Raw genomic sequence first — 10,944 nt, forward strand, 5'->3', positions numbered from 1 at the left:
GTCACAGTTCAAGGACACAATACCGCCACACAAAAACACTGGTTTTGTGGTTTTGTGTGTGTGTTTTGCAAACTGGGGCCAGTGAGGGTTGTGTCCTTGGGAAGATTTCCAAAGGTCAGATATAGAGAGGCCTGATTTTGGCTCCCAAGCCTGAGGTTCCCGACCCTTCTAGGGTCAGGCTGATCTAAAGCAGAAACCTGGATTCAGTTCTGAGACCCTCTTGCTGAGCCTTTCTCCACGAGGTGCCCACCAGTCCTTTTAGACTACAACTCCCATCACTCCCAACCAGCACTGATGGGAGTTGTAGTCCAAAATGTACGCAAGGGCACCAAGTGGAAGAAAACTGCTAGAGCTCAGTCTTGGTCCTTCTAGAGACCAAAGGCATCCTTTGTCCTTGGTTCAAACTCAGCTATGACCTTGCCAGATGGCTTTATGGGAGTCACTGTACTCCAAAGCCTCAGCTTTCCTCCATTTGAAATCATAGAATCATAGAGTTTGAAGAGACCACAAGGGCCATCGAGTCCAACCCCCTGCCAAGCAGGAAACACCATCAGAGCACTCCTGACATATGGTTGTCAAGCCTCTGCTTAAAGACCTCCAAAGAAGGAGACTCCACCACACTCCTTGGCAGCAAATTCCACTGTTCCTGACAGCTCTTACTGTCAGGAAGTTCTTCCTAATGTTTAGGTGGAATCTTCTTTCTTGTAGTTTGGATCCATTGCTCCGTGTCCGCTTCTCTGGAGCAGCAGAAAACAACCTTTCTCCCTCCTCTATGTGACAATGCAGGGGTGATAATAATGACCTACCCTCCTGGGCTGTTGCTAAGGATTACTGGGATCGTGTGTGTGTGTGTGTGTGTGTGTGTATCACCTCCATGTACTCCAAAAGTTAAAGCTTTCGAGAAAGGCTTATAACCAGGCTAACTCCAAAAGTTTATGGCTGGGGGCAGAGGGAGGTTTCTTGTGTCACTAATTCTAGAAACCTAGGGCAGAGTATTATGCCCATTTAGCAGATGGGGAAGTCAGCCCGAGTGTGACATCATACCCTCCAACATTTCTCCAATGAAAATAGGGGCTTTCCCCAAGGAAAAGCGGGACATTCCGGGATCCAATCAGAAACCAGGGCGGCTTCTGAAAATCCAGGACTGTCCCTGGAAAATAGGGGCACTTGGAGGGCCTGTGTGGAAGACCCGGCAAGTAGTGCAGAACAGAACCCAAGTTGAGAAGTGAACCTCTGGATTAAAGGAATGAGGCAATCTGAGGCACAGGCGAGCAGTTTCGAGGTGCACTCCTCCTGCGAGAGGGGGGGTCCTTCATAGAGGCTCTTTCCTGGCGAGATCCCTTGGGGTTCCCCCCTTCCTCTCCCAGAGAGAGAGAGAGAGAGAGAGATTTCTTCGCCAGCCGCCCACGCCGCATCATTCAGCCACCCGCTCCGCAGCCTCTGCAGACAACAAGCCGACCGCCCTCCTCCTCGGGGCACGCCGCTGCCTTGCCATCTATTTGCTCGCTCCCTAGGAGGATCGAGAGAGAGAGAGTGATACAGGCGGGGCAGAGGAGAGAAAGCAAAGCATAAAGGGGGGGTGTAGGCTTGGGAAGATGGCTGGGGATCAGCGGGAATCAAGAGCTTCGCCGGCCTGCGCTTCCCATGTCCTGCGAAATGCGCGCAGCGCTGCTCCTGGGTGGGTGGTCGGTGGTGGTGGCTAAGGACGAAGGTGGGCTGGACAGATCTAGATTGGTTCTTTCCCTGGCGGCTTGGAAACTCCTCCATCCCTCCCTCTCCCTCTCTCCCTCTCCGCTTTTGTGTGTCACAGGATCTGGTGAAAAAGCAGCCGCCCACACCCGCGCATACAAACAAACACCCCCCGGAGGCCATTGGAGGCTGCGCGCCCTGCACGGTGCGGCACTGCTGCAAGGTGCCGGCGAGGAGAGACAGATGGTTGGGGCTTTTGTAAAGGGAGCCCCTCCTCTTCCCCAGCTGCTGGAGCCAAACACTTCCTTTTCCATGCAGCCAAGAAGTAGCAGCAGCAGCAAGCAAGCAAGCAAGCAAGCAGGAGGGCGGGCGGGCGAGCGCGCACACACTTTTCTCCTCCAGGCCTTCAGCCAGAGCAGTCGTCTCTCCTCTTGCCTGCTTGTGAGTCACACGCAAGGAGAGAGAGAGAGAGAGAGAAGCGTGACAAGCATCCCCGCCCCGAGCGACACCATCTGATTGAGAAAGAGGTTGCCCTACGCACAAGGGCGCTTAAAAAAAAGAGCGAAACCAGCAATGCATCCGAAATAAGTGGATCGGGTTAGCACCGCTGTTGTTGTTGTTGTTTAGTCGTGTCAGACTCTTGGTGAACCCCTGGACCAGAGCACGCCAGGCACTCCTGTCTTCCACTGCCTCCAGCAGTTTGGTCAAACTCATGCTGGTAGCTTCAAGAACACTGTCCAACCATCTCGTCCTCTGCCGTCCCCTTCTCCTTGTGCCCTCCATCTTTCCCAGCATCAGGGTCTTTTCCAGGGAGTCTTCTCTTTTCATGAGGTGGCCAAAGTATTGGAGCCTCAGCTTCAGGATCTGTCCTTCCAGTGAGCACTCAGGGCTGATTTCCTTAAGAATGGATCGGTTTGATCTTCTTCTGGTCCATGGGACTCTCAAGAGTCTCCTCCAGCTCCATAATTCAAAAGCATCAATTCTTCGGCGATCAGTTATGGTCCAGCTCTCACTTCCATACATCACTACTGGGAAAACCATAGCTTTAACTATATGGACCTTTGTTGGCAAGGTGATGTCTCTGCTTTTTAAGATGCTGTCTAGGTTTGTCATTGCTTTTCCCCCAAGAAGCAGGCGTCTTTTAATTTCGTGACTGCTGTCACCATCTGCAGTGATCATGGAGCCCAAGAAAGTAAAATCTCTCACTGCCTCCATTTCTTCCCCTTCTATTTGCCAGGAGGTGATAGGCCCAGTGGCCATGATCTTGGTTTTTTTAATGTTGAGCTTCAGACCATATTTTGCACTCTCCTCTTTCACCCTCATTAAAAGGTTCTTTAATTCCTCCTCACTTTCTGCCATCAAAGTTGTGTCATCTAGCACCCCTAGTAAAGGTAAAGGGACCCCTGACCATTAGGTCCAGTCATGACCGACTCTGGGGTTGTGGTGCTCATCTCGCTTTATTGGCTGAGATAGCGGCGTACAGCTTCCGGGTCATGTGGCCAGCATGACTAAGCCGCTTCTGGCAAACCAGAGCAGCGCACACAAACACCGTTTACCTTCCCGCCGGAGCGGTACCTATTTATCTACTTGCACTTTGACGTGCTTTCAAACAGCTATTTTGGCAGGAGCAGGGGCCTAGCACCCCTACTGACATACAATTGTAAAGTTGGATGAGGATCATCTAGTCCAACCCTCTGCAATGCAGGAATATGCAACTGTCCCATACAGGGATCGAACCTCCAACCTTGGCATAATCAGCACCACACTCTAACCAACTGAGCTATCAAGGCACAAGGATGCTTGCACAAGGGTGGTGGTTGCCCTGGCCCTGACTTGGTGTCAGCAGCACCGTGTGCTGGTTTGAGAGGCTGCGATTCTAGAAAAGCTTCCCTGGGAGTAAGCCCTGCTGCCAGCGGAGGATTTGCTTCTGCATAAAAATGCACAGGGTCGCAGTGGAAAGCAGGCTAAGGAGCATTCCCAGTGTGTGATCTCAAGTGTGCGGGGAGAGGGTTTTGTGGGACATTCTCCTCCCAATGCTATCAGAGGCACAGAAAGGCATATCTCCCACGTGGGCACAGGCTGCTGCCCACACACAGATGCTTTGCTGTACTGAGCTACTTTTCGGTGGGAAAGTGGCCTTGGAGCAGGGATCTGTTTGGAGGCAACGTCACCCAAACAAAATACATGAAAGCATTATCTCTCCTCGCCCTCTCTGTCCTCCGAAACAAGATTGCCCAAGTTTATTATCTGCCTCCCGACAGAGAAAAACGCAATCGAGTATTTCTGCACTTCACTCATGCAACTATCAACACGTCGCCTCCCAAACCTGCCAGAGATGGGGAACCGGTGTCCTTCAAGATACTGATGGATAACAGCTGCCATCATCCTTGGCCAATGGCCATGCAGGCTGGGGCTGATGGGAGTTGGACTACCAGCAATATACAGATGGCCACAGCCTCTCCATCCCAGATAAACATACACCTATCCCCCCCCCCCCGACTATAGTCCAGAATCTTGCACACCTTTTCTCTCCTTATCACTTTGCCTCCAGGCTGTGGTTAAGTGGTCCTTGAGGAGTCTTTCAGCGAATCGCCCTACATTTTGGAAAACACTGAATGTTTATGGACCCGGCATGACTGGAACATGTGTACATAGATGCGCCTTTGATGGGCCCGGAAATATAAGCCTCAGAGGTCTCACCCTTGATTACAATTTAAAACATTTATCTCCCACCTTTCCACCTTTAAGGCAGCTTAAAACAACCATTATAACCAATGTCAACTTCGGATAACACTTCATCAGTGTCCGCAAAATACTATGCCATCATAAATTTGTTCTTTAAGGAGCTACAAGCCTCTTTTCATTGTTTTTACCTGGAGATTGGGGGAGATGAAGCTATCATAATATGGATGCATTTCCTTCTATTAAATTTATGTGTGTGTTTATCCTTGTTATGTTTTCTTGAATTATTTTAAATACATTGGGGGGGTGCAGAATAGGGCAAATACTCGAACTCTGAATATGTGACTAGGAGGGGCTCAGGCAGCTACAAAACAAATTGACAAAAGTTAACCCTGGCCCACAAAAAACCGAACTAGCTCACCACTCCACATGTAGCATATTTTTCCATGTACGACTAGGTTTTTCCCCTAAAAAATGATGTCCAAAATTTGGGTGTGTATTATACACGGATAGATCTCCCCCCCCCCATTTTCTTAAATCAGAGTCCCCAAAAATATACGTGGGGGCGTCTTATAGACGGAAAAATACAGTACTTATATTGGTTGTAGCATTAGTGGCTTGAAAGAATGAAGCAACTTTTCCAATTAGCAAATGCTTCTCTGCCCAGTTCCCTGAATTCCCAAAGGCATTTTTTTTAATAGCCACAGGCAACCAGGCCAGTGATTACTTGCAAGCCTGGGTTAAGGCAACACTAGTACAATGCTAGCAGGCTGGTATTTACTCAAAGAGAGAACAACATTAGAGCATGAGATTCTTAATCTAAGGCTATGGGTTTGAGCCCCACATTGGGCAAAAGATTCCTGCACTGCAGGGGGTTGGACTAGATGACCCTCATGGACCCTTCCAGCTCTACAATTCTATGTTTCTGTAACACTCACTCCCCTGACTCAGGCATACAGACTCAGTTCACCAAAATCAAACACAGTTCTGTACAATTAACCCCACTGCAAAACTTTGCATGCTTACTTCAGAGTATTTTCCATTGACCAGGACTTACTTCTAATATCCATGCATAGGATCAGGTCATTAGCCTGGAGAAGAGGAGGCTAAGGGGTGATATGATAGCCATGTTCAAATATATAAAAGGATGTCACATAGAGGAGGGAGAAAGGTTGTTTTCTGCTGCTCCAGAGAAGCGGACACGGAGCAATGGATCCAAACTACAAGAAAGAAGATTCCACCTAAACATTAGGAAGAACTTCCTGACAGTAAGAGCTGTTCGACAGTGGAATTTGCTGCCAAGGAGTGTGGTGGAGTCTCCTTCTTTGGAGGTCTTTAAGCAGAGGCTTGACAACCATATGTCAGGAGTGCTCTGATGGTGTTTCCTGCTTGGCAGGGGGTTGGACTCGATGGCCCTTGTGGTCTCTTCCAACTCTATGATTCTATGATTCTATAAGACTCTTAGACCAAAAAATATTTCAGACTATGGCTGCTCTGTAGGTATGTGAAACATCCCATCATTCAAGGTCATTTTGAAGACCTGATGCCATCTAACATTCAGATATCATTCAAAATTATGTTTTTTGCTGGTTTGGACTTCATCTTAACTGAGGTTTGGCTGTCAAGTCCAAGCTGCAGGGTTGTATATGCCCATGTCTTCCAAACCCAAGAATTGGCAAATTAAAATGTTATGCTATAGCTCAGGGGTTGGCAACCTAAGACCCAGGGGCCGGATGCGGTCCAATCGCCTTCTCAGTCCGGCCCGCGGACAGTCTGGGAATCAGTGTGTTTTTACATGAGTAGAATGTGTCCTTTTCTTTAAAATGCACCTCTGGTTTATTTGTGGTGCCTGTCTGGTTTTTTTACATGAGTAGAATGTGTGCTTTTATTTAAAATGCATCTCTGGGTTATTTGTGGGGCCTAGGAATTTGTTCATTTCCCCCCAAAAAATATAGTCCGGCCCACCACATGGTCTGAGGGACAGTGGACCGGCCCATGGCTGAAAAAGGTTGCTGACCCCTGCTACTGCTGAACCACTCCACTGTTCAGAACTCAAATTATTGTTTGAGCACCCCAATGTACAGGCAAATCATGGTACAGTAGTACCTCAAGTTAAGAACTTAATTCATTCCGGAGGTCTGTTCTTAACCTGAAACTGTTCTTAACCTGAAGCACCACTTTAGCTAATGGGGCCTCCTGCTGCCACTGCACCGCCACTGCATGATTTCTGTTCTCATCCTGAAGCAAAGTTCTTAACCTGAGGTACTATTTCTGGGTTAGCGGAGTCTGTAACCTGAAGCGTCTGTAACCTGAAGCGTATGTAACCCGAGGTACTACTGTATAGGCCTGCTTGTCTATTTTTATTTCCCATCTGCTCAGCATTCTCATATCTAAGTGCAGTAATCCGGAGGTGAAGACAGGCCGTTGCAAACCAATCATGCCAAACCCACTTAAAATCATGGCTTCCAGTTCTGATTTGCCGGCTGATGGCAAACCATGATTTGTCAATTCAGACTTCATGCTAAGCCACACTTTACTTCCTTAACTATTGTTTAGCAGGATGTCTAAACTGAACCAAAGGATGTGGCGAGGAATATGCTGAGGTGCTCAAAGACTGAACGTTCAGTTGCACAAGGCAGTGGTACATATCCTCTGGTCCTCCAGATATTTGCTGGATTTCAATTCCCATCACCCCAACCACTGGCCACGCTAGCTGAGGCCAACAGGTGTTGTAGTCCAACAGCATCACAGGGCACCAGGTTTCCAAACCATTTCCACAGTGCATAGGTAAAGGTAAAAAGACCCCTGACCATTAGGTCCAGTCGTGGCTGACTCTGGGGTTGTGGCGCTCATCTCGCTTTATTGGCCGAGGGAGCCGGCATACAGCTTCCGGGTCATGTGGCCAGCATGACTAAGCAGCTTCTGGCAAACCAGAGCAACGCACGGAAACGCCGTTTACCTTCCCACCTATTTATCTGCTTGCACTTTGACGTGCTTTCAAACTGCAAGGTTGGCAGGAGCTGGGACCGAACAACGGGCGTTCACCCCATCACAAGGATTCGAACCGCGACCTTCTGATCAGCAAGTCCTAGGCTCTGTGGTTTAACCCACAGTGCCACCCACGTCCGCAGTGCATAGCTGAAAGGAAAACAACAGCTACTACTTATCAATTTGCCAATAATCAATTTGTCTCCACCCCCATCACTCAGCCCAGACACTGAGGTCCAGCACCGAGGGCCTTCTGGCGGTTTCCTCCCTGCGAGAAGTGAGGTTACAGGGAACCAGGTAGAGGGCCTTCTAGGTAGTGGCGCCCACCCTGTGGAACGCCCTCCCATCAGACGTCATGGAAATAAGCAACTACCTGACCTTAAGAAGACATTGGAAGGCAGCCCTGTTTAGGGAAGTTCTTAATGTTTGATGTTTTATCGTGTTTTTAATATTCTGTTGGGAGCCGCCCAGAATGGCTGGGGAAACCCAGCCAAATGGGCGGGGTATAAAAAAATAAATTATTGTTATCATCATCATCATTCGGGTAAATGTTGTTCCATACCTTGGGATCTCCCTAGTTCCTTAAACCTCCATGAATAGTTATCAGCTATTGTGAAATCCACGCTCTTGCAAAAGACAGCCCTGTTTTGCACACAGACTAACAATATGCCATACAAATAATACTTCCTTTACCATTTTAATAGAGAGGTCTCATTCAAATGGGGGTCTGACCCTCATTTATAAGAAGGACTGTGATTCTGCCAGAACACAAGACTGTGGTATTCGGAAGAGAATACAGCCTCCTGCTAATTTCATCCCCCCCTTTCTCTCTGCATGACGCAAAGATGTGTTGGAAAATGTGTAGGCAATGCTTGCCAAAAGAGGTGGCTAAATAAGATTTCCAGTGGGTTAGAGGAGAGGCTTTTAATGCCCAGCTGGTTCATTACCCCTACTCATGATTAGCAAAACCAAAAGAAATCAAGCAAAATACTAAAATGCAGAATTGTTGGTTTTTTAAAATGAAAAATATGCACATTTCTCTTATTATGTGTGTTGGGTTTTTTTAATACAGAACCTGGCTTCTCCTGCTGCAGTTCTCTTTGCGGGGAGGGGTAAGCTCAAATCATATACAGCCTTGTTTACAGTTGAAATAATTTCACTCTTCCTAACACCAAGGATGAGTAGAATATATATACAAGTCCAGAAGCACGCAAACAAATCCAAGATTCAAAGGAACTGGCTTCATGAAGTTCCCAAGGTCAGGGCTGGCCCTACCATTAGACAGAGTGAGTCAGCTGCTTCAGGCAGCAGTTGCTACTGGGTGACAATGAGGTGTTGGGAAGCAGAGCTGTGTGTGCCACCTGCCCTGCCCTACACCCCCTAAGAACACACTGTCCCTCCTTTTCCTAGTATTGAAGTGAGAGACAGCTGTCAATCAGGTCAGCTTCAGAACAAGACTTTGCCTTCTTGCCTTTCCGCCTCAGGCAGCAAAATGACTTGGGCTACCCCTGCCCGGGGTTCCTTTATTAACCAATCATTTGATGGCTGAGCCAACAGCCTTGGGCAGATAGGAAATTCAGGAACCCCATCACTGCCAACCTGTCTCTCTTAGTCACGCCAAGAAGTGGCGCTCCGGTGGGTGGGTGCACACCCATAATCCAGTTTAATTCAGAGAATGCTATGGTCAAGATTGCAGAGTTATTATATGCCCGTGATGTCAGGTATTGATTTGGTGTGTCCTGAAAGGGCACAGATGGTTTCGTTATTTAATTTATTAGCATGATTTTTATTTTTTATTTTACTGCCAGGGCAGAGGAAGAGTTGTTTATGGGATTTCCTGCCTCAGTCAAGCCACACTGAATGAATAGCCCCCTGGTCGTGAACTACAAGCCAACTGCACAAATTCAGGAAAGCCAGGAGTGGTGCCAGAGCCAGGAAGCCATTCAAAGAAGAGAAGGCTCTGCAGCACTGCCAGCGTCAGAGGACGGCAAAGTCAGGCGTTTACCGGTGCCCAAATGCAAACCGCTTGCTGCCCAACAACACTCCCCCTATTTTCACTATAAACAGAGCACCCACAAGGGGATGTGAGATAATTCTCAGTTGGAATTTCCCACCTCTTCCAAGCCAGAAATGCCACCTGAACTTATCTTGCAGCTAAGGCCACCCAAGCCAGAATGTTCATTCATTCAAAAGCTCTGCAAGCTCATTCATTTCCTGCATGGGGTGCAGAAATGGCACCCCAGTTTTTCGGGGGGGGGTGGGGGGTGGGAGAGAATAGCGACAATGCTCAGCATGCAAAATAAATACACATACATTTCCCCCCCCCCCAGAGCTGAAGGAGAATAGGCATCCAGTCACACACAGCTTGTGACGGAAGAATTACAGAATTCTAGAGTTGGAAGGGACCCCGATGGTCATCTAGTCCAACCCCCTGCAATGCAGGAATCTCAATACAAGGTTGCCCATCCAATTTGAAACCATACCGGACCCTGCTTAGCTTTGCAAACGTGCCCGCGGTTTTATTGCTGCGCCCATTCTTACCCATGATGCCCTCTTGAAATTCAGGGTTCTGCTCCAGCTCTGCAGAGCTGTCCCCTTCTCACCCCACTGCTGCTTCCTGAACAATGGACGATGAGGTGCCCTTGCTCTAACCACAAGGCCACATGTCCTCTGCAGAGGTATCCCCCCCAACTCTTGGGAAACCCCAGAACCCCGAATTCCCAGACAACTTCCTCCAACCTACTACGACGTACTACTCTGTTTCCAAAGCCCTTTTCGGGATCCAAGATTAATTTTACTTATTTCCAGCAGACCAGCAGGCTTGCAGCTGGGGTTTCAGAGTGCAAGTTCCGCTCCCAGCAAACCAAGCCTTTACGCAGCAGCGCCAGCCAACTTTTATTTCCCTTCTGCAACTTGCAGGGGGGTGCGCAGGGCTTACCCCACCGCCCGATCTCCCGGCTTACTCTCTCCTGACTTTTTTTAAAGAGTCATGGAAGACAGAAACCGCCCAGAACGCATCTGCCTTTGGGACCCGGGAGGCTCCAATCGGCAGCTGCTGCAGGCAGAAGAGGAGGAGGCAAAAAATAAAAAAAAAGAGTCTTCTGATGGTGAAGAGAGATCTCCCAGGCTCCGCCTGGCTCGGATCGAGCTCGGTGGGATCATCTGGGGTTCCCCGCACGCAGAAAGCCAGCCCTCCCAAGCCCATGCAATCGGCGCCCCTTACCTGGAGGGCGAGGGGTCTCCAAGGGATGGGATGGGTGGAGGGGCGATCTGGGAGATCAGCAGCAGCAGGAGGATCCACCTCGGGGGTTCCCAGCAGTTTCCTCTCTCTTCCTCTCTCTGGCTGGGAGCAGGTGGCTGCTGAAGCCCTGGCGCTGATGTCACCAGGCTTGGGCTGTTGCTGCTGCTGCTGCCGCCTCCTCTGCTGTCTCCTCCCCAGCCAGCCCCATGCAAGGAAGCAGAGGCAAAAGACAGGGCGATGAATTATTTAAAGGTGCAGAAGCCATTTGCAGGCGAAAGGGAAAGCGGCGAGGGGGATTGCAAAATAAAAATAAAGAAATAGGCGCGCGCGCGCGCGCAAACCGC

General features: G+C 49.0%; 1 protein-coding gene across 3 annotated transcripts in view; it reads right to left on the reverse strand.

Annotated features, from left to right (window-relative positions):
- BAZ2A (bromodomain adjacent to zinc finger domain 2A) overlaps positions 1-10,697 on the reverse strand; it is a 66,185-nt gene extending 55,488 nt beyond the window's left edge. For all 3 annotated transcript variants that reach the window (XM_053375045.1, XM_053375047.1, XM_053375042.1), the window contains exon 1: positions 10,583-10,697. The gene's annotated coding sequence lies outside the window, so the exon portion shown is untranslated. The remainder of the gene's footprint in view (positions 1-10,582) is intronic.
- Between the last annotated feature and the right edge of the window lie 247 nt (positions 10,698-10,944).

This window comes from Podarcis raffonei, chromosome 2, assembly GCF_027172205.1.
Source record: "Podarcis raffonei isolate rPodRaf1 chromosome 2, rPodRaf1.pri, whole genome shotgun sequence".
Lineage (NCBI taxonomy): Eukaryota > Metazoa > Chordata > Lepidosauria > Squamata > Lacertidae > Podarcis > Podarcis raffonei.